General features: G+C 37.8%; 1 protein-coding gene across 2 annotated transcripts in view; it reads left to right on the top strand.

Moving 5' to 3' along the window:
* SPOCK1 (sparc/osteonectin, cwcv and kazal-like domains proteoglycan (testican) 1) overlaps positions 1 to 12,397 on the top strand; it is a 301,385-nt gene that overhangs the window by 201,696 nt on the left and 87,292 nt on the right. The gene's annotated exons all lie outside the window — the stretch shown is intronic.

Here is a 12,397-nt window from a genome sequence, read left to right as displayed (position 1 = left end):
GCTTTCATTAATAGGCATTAAATTACAGTCTACTATGGTTCTTGGTATATTTCTGTGTAAAAAGTGCTAATAAATGTAAATTTTTTACATATTTGACAAACAGCAGATCAGAATGACAAATCAGAAACATATGACTTTCATGATTCATTTTTCTCTAAATAGCTTGTTCTTGCTAATGAAAGCTTTCAATATTGATGATGCAACAGAAGGAAATTCATTTGATAGTCTTGTTTGGACAAGAGGATTTTGGGAGAGTTCTTGTTCTAAGATTTGGTCTTCAAACGGTGAAATAACTTGATGGTATCATTGCTCTGTGCCTTACCCTCCTTTGCCCCCGGCTGTATGGGTAGCATATTACAATTCATTTAAATCAGTTTCAATATGCTTGTGTGCCAGATGCAGCATATAGGGTCCCATAAAAAAAAATTCCTGTAACGCAGTGGGGATAAATTAGCTCATTATTATTCTGAAAATATGATCACCTTAGGGCTTGAATCAATAAAAGAAACTGGCTTCACAACCACTCAGTGGCCCAGGTGTCCCACTAGGAAATAAAGCTTTCCCTGTCTTGGATATGTGTTCTATGAACAGCACTTCAAGCACTGGAAGTCATGCTTGGGGAATCTCCTAAGGTTTTCTCCTCCTGCAGGCAAAATAAGATTTGAAGCCCAGTAAACTACCCTTTAAAATCCAAAAATACACACACACACTCCCAATCCAGGGAAATAAAGTGATTGTAGGGAAAAAATTCTCTGCTGCGATGTATCAATGATGATGTTGCAGCTACATTCTCAGCTGGGCAGCTTGAATGCTTCATCCATTAATGGACACGAATATTAAAACACTGACATGGCTAATTCATTTAAGCCCCTCTTCTGTTCTGGCTGAAGGATTTGTATGGCCAGAGGACTGAATCAACAGAAATGCTCTCATACTTTCTCACACAGACTGCAGAAAAAGGGCTCCCAGTTGCCTGTTAAACAAGCTACTCTCTTTAATACTCTCTAGGAGCACGTAATACAGTAATTTAGCATTCGTATTTAGGATTAAAATTGGGCTCATTTTGAAAAGGAATTTTCTTGTCTGAACTCTTGAGAGTGTATAAGATATTCTGTAGTAAATAGGATGTCTGAATATGCAATGAAAGCTATTGAACTCACTTCTGTGCATCTTACCTGCATCCCTGTTAGCTCTGAATCTTCTTTTTTTTGACCTTCTATATTTCTTACCATAAGATCCAAATGGTTTTCATCAGTAATTCTGTCAATGTCATAAATTCACCAAACTGTTGTGACTACAGCGTAAGCCTGACAGCTGTAATGAAGACATCAAGCAATTCCGCTTGCTGACATGCTTGACTGTCAAAGACATACCTCCCAGAAGTTGATTTTGTTTGATTGCAGTGTTAGTTTTTTTCAGAGGAGACTTTTAGAAGATTTATTCTGAAGCAGCTTTGTCTCATCTTCATTTACTCTGTGTTTAACTATCAATTGCTCCTGTCCTAGAAATTGAAAATTATAGCATCTTGTTGGTCTCTTAAGTGCAGCAACTTCTTTTCCACTGGTTTTGTCCATGTTCTTTACCACTGCCCAGGGAAGGCAGGGTTTCATTGCTTTCCAAGTACTGTTCCACAGGAGCGATTGCTTTTCCCTTTGCAGATTTAGAGTAGCTTTTTCTAAATTTTTTTTGATTGAAGGCTCATCCAGTGCCATGCTGACTGGTAATCCTTCTGTAACATCCAGTCCTAGCAAGGGCATGCATGTCTGCTTAATCTTTATGCAATATCAAGGAGATGCTTACAGCAGTATTGTTGTTTGGTGCTATATACTGTACATTGTAAATCTGGGAGTATATTATTACAGTGATCCATAGAACATCATTGCCTCTCTACAATTTCTTCTAAAAGCTCTGCTTCGTTGATATTTTTTTTGGTTGGTTGGATTTTTTTTTTCCAAAAGACAAATTTTGGTAAATGAAGTGAAATTACTTTATGCAGAGCATTAAAACTAAATGACATATTTTAATGTCCTAACAAATAACATTTTTATAGTCAGTAATGATCATGGGTTTCTGATATATTTAAGAACAGATTACAACTGCTTCCCTCAAATTCACCACTAGTTTTGACCAGATAATGTGATCCCTCTTGCTTGCCCTTAAGTCACTAAAATCAAAGCTTTTCTCTAGTATATTTCTTTCACGTGCAGTGCTGTTGGCAAGTGTTATTCCTGGCACTGCAGTGCTGGCGTGTTCCAGCATTGATTGGGAAAATACAAAAAGGTGGACATTTGAGTGTGAGCAAATACCACTGTGCTTTGCATTTGTATGTATGTATTCATATCTGGCTCGGCATCAGCTGCTTTGTGAACAAGTAATGATGTGCTGGGCAAATGAAAGGATTTTTGCTAAGCTTGTAAATGAAAAATGCAGAGTAGCCACTACATCTGGGGGGAGGGGGAGAAGTCTTCTGAAATTGTGTATTGGCCGTCTTCTCGCAGAGGCAGCACATACGTACCCGCCAGCATTTTGATCTGTCCTGGCTGAATTACATTTCTTCACCTTTTCCTGATGGTGGAGAAGGGGTTTGGGCTTTCAGTTCTTGGCCTGGCAGAGCAGCATCGAAGCATCCTCCTAATGACTGGGGGCTGCTGTTCAATGCCATCAGGCAGGTTTGTACTGGGGACTGCTCTCTCCCTCCTTGGAACTGTTAGCTGAGGTAAAAATGAATGAAGGAAATTGTACTGCAGAAGTATGACTGATAAAAATTAAACTTAGGTGTCAATAAATGCATAGTAATTCACATTAAGAGAAAATAACCAAATATACGTATCACAGGCTCTTATTTAGCCACTTGATCTCAGAAGAATTCTGCCTGTTTCTCTGAAGACATCATAATAATCCCTGCCAGGCAAAAATGGAAGTAAAGAGTTAAAAAAAGGAATTGAGAACAAGAACAAAACATTATTATGTTTCTCTGTAAATGCCTGGATTTCTCATTGCCTTTTGTTATCATCACTTCATCTCAAAGCTGATGTGGTAGAATTAGGAAGTGCTTGGAGAAGAGTGGTCAAGTGTGGAATCTTCAAGGAAGCCCAGATTTAACTCGAACACTTCAGCATGATTTTATAGGAAATCATGACTAATACTGGAAAAGGAATGTTGTACTTAATAAAGCAAGATCTAATGGTATTGTAAGTCAGGAGTTTCAAAATAAAGTATTTTTATTTTTTCAGCTCAAAATAAAATTGGGAAATTCATCACAGTACAGTATTGTGCAGTACAAAGATATAAACGGGATAGCTATAAATCCATGGAGAATGGATCCACTGCAGGCTGTAAACCTCTAGCACACTGAGTACTGAAGCCAGTGATTACCAGAAGCTGGGATGATTGGTAGAGTTCAGCAGGACTGATTTGTGCTGTTTCTAATTTGCTGCTACTTTTACTCCTTTGTTGCTTTCTTACTTCTAAGGGTCTGCAACTTGGCAGGATACTAGGCTGGGGGATCCCAGGGCTGAACTAGTCTGGTTCTTGGATTCTTGTGCAAAAGTGGAGGCATTTATATCTTTAAGGCAAGCTGATAATGGAGCTAACATACTCACTTAGTCAAAGTACTGCTCTTAATTAAAAGAGCATATTCCTTTTCCATTTCAACTCTGACTTGGGTTGAAATTTCTTCCTAAACAGGTCCTGATGAGTCCTTATATAATTTTTATATCATTCCTTATAGCATTTTTAGTTTCTGTCCCTTCAAAGTTTATTTTCAGAGCTTAAAGCAAAATTAAGACTGCAGAACTTGATCTGGAACGATGGTCAATAGAGCTTGAGAAATGTGGAGGATCCTGATTTGTTTTCTTTTTATGAAAATTTCAAGAAATCTTTAAGGATTCAGTTCCAGGAAAGTAAAATAAACTGCATTTTCAGTGGCTCTTCTTTTAAATGATGTCTTAGTCATTCCTGACTGGATAATAAAATCCTCCATTCATAATGGCTATATGGCAAAATAGCAAAAGCATCATCAGCTCGCTGGTTTGCACTGTTTGATAATCCTCAGAGTGTTATGGTCTTTGTTCTAGTGCTTTCTGCAGAGATTGCATTTTGCAAGAAAACATTTTGCTTATGTTAATTATGGTGATTTGGGGAACTGACTGTGCCCATCCACCTCGATTATAAGGGATTAGGATTCTGTGAAGGCAGCTATTTGCAGAGCAGCAGAGGAAATGTGTTTGGCCAAGCAGAAATATGGGCTACATGGCATATTCTGGAGGACCACTACTGCAATGTGGTGTTATGTCTGGACACCTCTGGGGATGGTCAGTAACTGATGGTGTGGGTAAAAAAAACAAGTGAAGCAGGTGGACACCTCTGGGGATGGTCAGTAACTGATAGTGTGGGTAAAAAAAAAAAAGTGAAGCAGAATCATGAATCCTGACTCAGGTTAACACCTTGGGTTAACAGCAGGTCCGAGCATCCTTGGGAAGTCACTGCGTCAAACTTTGAGGTTTTCTAACTGAATTGACTTTTCATCAAAACCAACTTTTATTGTTTAAGAAGTGAAATTTTCTTCATGAAGAAAGACATTGCAGGCCTGGAAGCAAGAACTTTTTCATAAAATTGGGGGGAGCGATCCAACTGAAAGCAAACTGTCATGTTTAAGCTTAGTGGTAGATTTAGGTAGACTCAGGATTTTTAACTTGGTCCCTCAGTTCCATTATATACATATAAGCCTTCAACATCTTGACTAATTTGAGGGCTAGTCAAAAGAAACTTTTCCAATGAGGTTGAAAAAGATAACTATTCAAAGGTTTTGGTTTCCAACACGAAGGTAAATGGGCAAGTATTGAAAATGGTGAGAAGTCTGTGTCCAGATCTTGTACTACGAGGGATTTAAAATTGTCACCTAGACTATCACAATATGAGAAGTGAGTGCCGAGTACTTTAGTGGATCTTAAGTTGAATTAGCTTCATATATATAGTAGTGGTACTGCTTGAAAATCTTGCAACCCTTCAGGTGTTAAGTCTTTCTGGTTGCTTTTCTGAAGTGTCTTCAAAACTTGTCTCTGTTGTTGATCTAGGTTATTTCATCTGCTTCACAGAAGTGCTAAAGCTGAAGAGGGTGAAAATGTTTGGTTGCGGTGTGTGGGTCTCTTTTTTGTTTTCCAGATGACACACTAGTTCTTGTGCGTGATGAGATTTTTTTGTCACACAATAATTCAGTGCTTATGTGTGACAAAATTTGAAGACAGAGATAACGTGACCTATATCTACTCAGTCCTCATGCCTTGTTTCTAGCAATAGTTCCTGCTACTTTTTGGACTCCCATAGTTCTGGAAACTTGAGAAACTCTCTCTCCCCCTTTCCAGTTAACTTTGAACTCTATAGGCTTTAGGTTGTCAAAAACTTCACTGAATCTCTACTTACTGTCTGAAATTCAGATATTTAAAAATGCTCATCCTCTCTCCCATATTATAAAACTTTGTAGAGAGAAATTGCTGTTTTGTGCGTATAACAGCTCTATTTAATATTCTGACAATACAAAGCACTTACACAGTATGTTGCAGTCAGAGTTTTTAAAGCTCTTGAAAGTACCAATGAATTAAGCTTATGGGGTAAGTAAGCCCTGTAAAGAGCTCTATGTAATTAGGTAATGTTTTTGTCAGCAACACATTAAGAAAAATAACTCTGTAGCTGTCAGTTTTACAGGAAGTTTAATTAAGCTAGTTAATAAAGCAATTACCTGAACATGACGATGACTGCACTTAACTAATCAGAAAATGAAAATAAGGATGATCTTAAATTACAAAACATACCACCTCAATGACTAATGGTCCCTTCAAAGATGGAAAGGTACATTGGTATAATTATTATGCTTCTAATTAGGTACATTGTTGTTCTGCAAATTTAATTAAATCATTGCAAACTAATTAAGTCCATGATCATGTCTCTTTTTGTTTGAAAATGGAAAAATTACCTTCTGTTGTCATAACATTATGTAACACATTTGATATTAAGGGAAGTACAAGAGAAATAGTTTTCCAAGAATCTGGAAACGGCAGAAAAAATAATGACCAAAATAATGAGACATTATTACTTAAATGTGTGGAATGTGAGGGCTGCTGTGTTTAATTAGGAGGAGTCTGTATTCAGAAATACAATTGAAAAATACTTGTTAGTGTCCAAGTGTTGAGTGCAAGCATTTAGTGCAATGGTTTGGTTTTCCACAGCCCAACTATCAGCTGGATTCCCCATCCTCTGGGCCGGGGTGCTGTTATCCAGTGGGGTTTTGTGCAGCCTCCCATCTCTGTGGTTTGTCCAAGGGATGTCTCACCCTTTCCTGATGGAAAACAAGATGCTCAGCAGAGGCATTCCTTATTCATTAAGACTTGACCTGTCCTGGCCTCAGTTAGATGAAGAGTTGGATTAAATTCTATATTTTAGCTTTGGTTTGTTTTTATAAGGGAAAACTAAGGCAATGGAGGGGAGGAAAGACAGGAAGAGTGACATGGTAGGATATGGTTAAAGAAATCCATGGAGAAGAAAATTAAGTCATTATTTTGCATTTGTTCCTTGTACAAAGTTAAAGATTGTTGGTGGGAGGAAGAAGAATAAATTATTCTTTCCTCTTCCCCTCCTCTGTATCCCCTTATTTTAATCTATGAACTCAGTTCTTTGCTACAAGTTCAGAGTCTAGGCCTGATGTACTCTATCATGGTTTGAAAATGTATGTGGTAAATGTTACTGGGTACATTACCCAGTTCTTCCACTGACCTATGTTGTGATACTGGGAAATTCACCTTTTCCTTGTTCGTGATTTGGGAAGGTCTGGACTCTGTCCCTTAATAAAATTCTGGGAGAGCTACTTTGAAGTCATTCCTGTTTCATTATTTAATTCATTTTGTCACAGGGGGTTTCCTAACAGTAGCAGTACGTCTGGCATGAGGCTTTCAGAGTTACTAACTTTATCCTCACAAATAAGTGGGAAACTCCAGAGGACTGTGGGAGAACTAGAATTTACCTAATGCCGACTACCTCTTTATCCTCACAAATAAGTGGGAAACTCCAGAGGACTGTGGGAGAACTAGAATTTACCTAATGCTGAGTACCTTAGTAGATCGCCTGTTTGATCTGGGCTCACCTGGATACTGTATTCCCAACAAGGTACATATTCCATCAGCCTGTACTCTGGGCCAGTGAGACTCAAGCCCTATAATCCAAAAGTGATGTGAAGCTGTTATTGCGTAATCAAGTCCTAAATAATAAATTCTGTGTCTCAGAAGGCAAAACACGTAGGGCTCTGTACTGTACCTGCTGCAGCTGCAGAGTTTATTTGCCTTGAAGCATGAAGTGAGCAGTGTTATCTGATGAAGTGCTGTTTATCCTAAAGACATCCTGTTTATGTTTGGTTTTTTTTCCCTCTGCATGGTCTCAAGGAATGAGAGAATCAGGAATAAGGTAGATCTGGATTCTTGTGTGCCTTGTAACCCATGCCAGTATCTTAAGACAGCTTATGCCCAATGGGTATTTTTGCATATGCTCAAAGAATAACATTTATCTTTTGGTCAATTAATGTACTCAAAAAATGCCTCTGTCTCCTATGTTCTTTCCAAAGCTGCCTTATAATGGTGTTTTGGCAACAAATAAACAACCCAGGACAAAGAAATCTGTGCTTTCCTGTGGTTGGGGTAACCTTTGTTAAACTCTGAGGGAGATGGGAAATAAGACTTTTGAATTCTACTCGAATAACCATGCAATTCAGCAAATTCCTGAGCTTCCTTTCAAATCTCATTTAATTTTATGTTGAAGTGGAGAAGCTTTTGCTTTTCAGTGGTGTCAGTAAATTCAAAATCCCAAACAATCCTCTACAAATTGTATATCCTAACTGGGAAAAAATAGGCCTGTGTGACCACTGATCTGTGCATTGTGGCTACTTCTGTGACAGCTTCCCAGCTAAATCCCATGAATATATATGTGTTTGCAGGAGTTTTCACCTGACATAGTATGAATTGTGAGAATGGCTTAAATAGAAGCTTCTGTGGGGAATTGACAGGTAGAGGGGGAAGAAAAGAGCTCTGGGCAACTTTTACAGAGCAAGGGCTGCTTGTTCACATTGCCAGGTTTGAGGTTCTGTGAATTAATGAGAAATTGCTGGGGCCCAAGACACGATGTTCTTTCAGAGATTGTGCTTATTGCTATCCCTTTAGTCTTTGGAGAAGGAGCCTTCATTAACACAATTCTGCAAATGCAGATTGGCTGGGGAAAAAAAAATAAAACCTCTTGAATCTTGTGATAAATCCTCTTACTCAGAAGATTCTGATTGTTTTTGTGATAAACTGGCTACATACAACTCTGTTAAAGCTACTCATTGGTGTTGGCAAGAGAAGGGGGTTGCTTTGGTCCTGCTGGAGGTGGGTGATATCTTGTATCCTGCTTAAAGGCAGAGCAGAAATGTTGGAGGTGTTCTGGGGACAGTGTAGATGGCTCACAACCTGTCTTTGTTCTTCTCTGGTATAATTTCTTTTGAGAGATTAGTTAAAATTCCTCCCATTTTGATTTCTACTGGGACCAGTAAGCAAAAGGCCCTGACAGAAAGCAAAATTTATCCAAAGTTCTACCTCCAAGTTTTAACAACTGTGGGTTAAGCAAGTTACCCAATTGGGGTATAGCAATGTTTATCTCCTTTCTCTAACCTTGCCTAGCAGGGAAAGGCTATTTTTAGTTTGTTTCTCCATATTCTAACACTGCTCAGTCCAAAACAATTTGGCTTTGCACAGACAGGGTTCTTTGCGATTAACGTATTTTGTCAGTTTCTAAATCCGTATTTTTTTTCCTTTAATTCCTGAATCTGTTATTTTACCATAGATAAGGCTTGTCAAATTTGAATGTTTTAATTATCAAGTTAAGCCCACAGAATCTGGGGGAAATTGCAATAAAATGTCTGTATTAGGCATCTTGCTGCAATCATTCTTTGTATTATTTTGGTAACTTGAATATAGAGAAAATGCTGTTCTAAACCTCCCCCATCACTCCCCCCCGAAAACAGTCCTTCTCAATATGTAGCTGCAGCAGTGATTTATAAATACCGTGCTGGGAAATGCAGTATAAGGGCCTGTGCAAAATAAAATAAAATAACCTCCAGATTTCCACCAAACACGCACCATTTCTGAGTGATGGGAAGAGATGAAGTTTCAGGCAGCATAAGGTGCCTTTTTTCACATCCAACTCTCTTAAATTTTTTACGAGCCAGTTTTCCCAAATGAATCTGATAATATTCATACAGGTCTGTGAAGCAGTGGAAAGAGCTCATCTTTTTGGTGCTACACAAGTGGAGGGTTTTGTTGTTGTCTTGAGTTTCACCAGTGCTCACACAGGATAATAAACTAAATAACTCAGAAGTACACTATTGTCAGGGTTTCATGCCCTTCTTTTTTTATGGGTTCATTTAAATTCATTGGAATTCGATTGATAGGATTCACTTAAATGTATATTCCTTAAATTGGATATATTAATTTTATATTTACCTGCTAAGAGTCTATAGAGGACTCTTAAGAGTTCTAGAGAACTCTAGAATCATTAGACCTGCCATATAATAATGTAGCTCTTCATGTTTGCATACATGTCTAAAATACTCTTTGCCAAGGTATTGTCAAAAACAATGAATATTTGGGGATTTTGTTACATCGTAAAAACAATTTAATGTAGATCCAAGTTTCTTCTGGTTTTGGTGTTTAGAGGGATGGGTTTTTGCCATTTTAGAAGTGTGGTGGAACAGAATTTACACAGCAAAGACTACTACTGAGGAAGGACAACTCATTGCAGGAAACCTTTGCTCCCTGTACCTTTCTGATTTGCCCACATATGCCTTTTTTGGAGAGATGAAATGTCACTGATTTTTAATGTTTAGAATGTCACTGATTTTCACCTTCCCATTTCTGAGCTTCTACAGTGTTGAAACCAATGTTTTTATTTAGGCACCCAGGTAACTACTGCCAATAATTAGAAGTGTGAATATGTAACGTTCCCACTGTTGGCTGCTCGGTGTTCCAAAAACTCAGAAAAACAACCTTTTACTAGGCAGTGTTTTTAAATATGTGCTGAAGTCTTACTGAATTAAATGAGACTGCATGTCCTTAACGTCTTGAAAAATGAAGTCATGTGACCATCTTTAAGTTGGAAGATGTAGGCCATGTTTTAGACAGTAGATGAACATCTTGGTTAGTTCTCTAGATCAATCAAAAAAGGGGGTGGGGGTGTCCCCTGGTGCTGGTTGTTCTGTAGCTGAATTATTATTTTTTTCTTAATTCTCTTTACCAGACTGTTAGATTTATAAACAGATCACCAGAGATTACTTGCTTGGGCAAATTACCTCCAAGCAGAGAACATTAGATGCTGCTAGAAGAAAAGTATAACTTGGGGCTCTTTCTTTCCACGTGTGGGGAAGAAGCCAGCACTGAATGACAGAAGACAATGTACTTTATTAATAAACTTCTACATTAAAATTGCAGCAGGTGCACAGGGAGGAAGAAGCAGCAGTGAGTAGACTGTGCCTTGTGTACTTTGAATTACTGTGTCAGTGATGATGGATGGAGCAAACAATAAAATTTGACCTGTCACACTATGCTTATGAAGCTGTAAGCCTTAAGGCATTTGTAATTGGCTTTAGCCAGCAATGTTAATGAAGGTGGATTGGAAAACTAGATTATTTGAATGATACAGACTGTTTTACGTTCTTAGTATTCAAAAGAAAAGGCTAGAAACTCAAAGGGACTGAATCTATAAGGCTCCTTATTTGTAAAGTGTCTCTTGTCTGTTTATAATAGAGTAGGCAAAAGAATAGTTCTTAGATAACAGGTTCATACTGTGTAGAATATGAGTTATTTTAAATGATTTTGTGGGGTATAGATTTTAAACAATGTGTGGGAGGTGCAGTGCACAGTTTCCATTAACAATAATGGGATTTATGTGTGTATCTTCTTTATATTATGCATTATGTTCCAATGTGCCCCTATAGTATAATTGGACTAGAAAACACATCTTGGGGTTGACATTACTCAGTGAGTTGTCAGTGTGGCATGAAGTGCACAAGTGAACACATTCCTCATATTTGAAAAAAAAAAATCTGTGCAGTATAGATGCACAAATAAGTAGGGTTTTAAATAGTCCCTCACAAAGTAATCGCATCATATTAAATGTGTTTACTTGCTGTTTGAAACAAGTGACATTGATATTATATACATAATATTGAGGAGATATTGTGATAGTTGCTGCAGGTAGAATGATGCAGGCATTTTCTAAGGAGAGCATTTTATAGAAAAATGTCAGTCTGAGCTCACAGTGTTTTCTTCAAAATAACTTCTGTGAAATTCCACTGAATCTATGGCAAAATTCAGAAAGTAACCTGTCTAGGCCTTGAAAATATTTGTACCCTGGGCTGGACATGCCAGAACTGCTCAGTGATAACTTGCAGGTTAATGGCTCTTCCTGAGCAGAGAGGGAGGACTGTGTTTTTTGGTGGTTTTTTTTTTTTTTTTTTTCAAACTTTAATAGTGAATTGGTGGAGGTCAGACAGAGTCCTCCAGATCTTCAAAACATTTTACTGTGGGAAGGAGAAAGAAGAATGCTGAGAATATTATAGTGGGTATGGGAGGATGAAGGGGACATAAATTCATAGAAGAATTGGAATTGTTTTCACTGTTTGTAGAACTACTCCAAACATACTGAGACTGTGTCCAGTCACTGGCAATTAGATGATGCGAGTGGGGTTCTTTGATTCACTGAGCATTTTCCTCCCAGAGGTAACACTACACAAAACAGAATCAGAAAGTTCAACTAGTTGCTCTCCCCTCATCTGTGGTATTTTTTCATAACAAATAGAGGAAAGCAGAGAAGAGAGTTTAAAATCCATGTAGCTACACGCATTAACTTTTGTTTCCATATACTTTGGACTATTCTCCAATGATATGTGCTTGTCTTTTACCAGTTTTAATGTGTTACATAGCGAAGTAAATATACAGGGAAAATGGATCACAGTCAAAAATACAGCACTAGGATTACAATAGAGCATATTAGAAGAGTAAAAGTAGTTTCTGCTGAAAATATAGTTTGTGGTTCTTTTGTAGAAGAAAATTGTATATATTTTGTTCCAAGTGTATGACAGTGGAGGATATTTTCTTGTTAATGCAAGTTTTGTCTTCCATTGTTGTTACCTGTCCAAATTGAGAAAAGAATGTGAAGTGGGTCATTTTAGGTCTAGCCAGCTGTACTCGCTTTTTTCTTGCAGGAGATCTTCATGAATAGGTTGGGAAATAAAGGAGAAAAGGAAGTTTCCTAGTTTAGATTTCAGTAATGCTGGTTGTGAGATCTCGGCATGAATTTCTGCAGCTTGATGGAGCAGACATCT

This window comes from Calidris pugnax, unplaced genomic scaffold (assembly GCF_001431845.1).
Source record: "Calidris pugnax isolate Ruff unplaced genomic scaffold, ASM143184v1 scaffold27, whole genome shotgun sequence".
NCBI classification, from domain to species: Eukaryota; Metazoa; Chordata; class Aves; order Charadriiformes; family Scolopacidae; genus Calidris; species Calidris pugnax.
The sequence above is the reverse complement of the archived record's forward strand: the minus strand, read 5'-3'. Positions and strand labels throughout refer to the sequence as shown.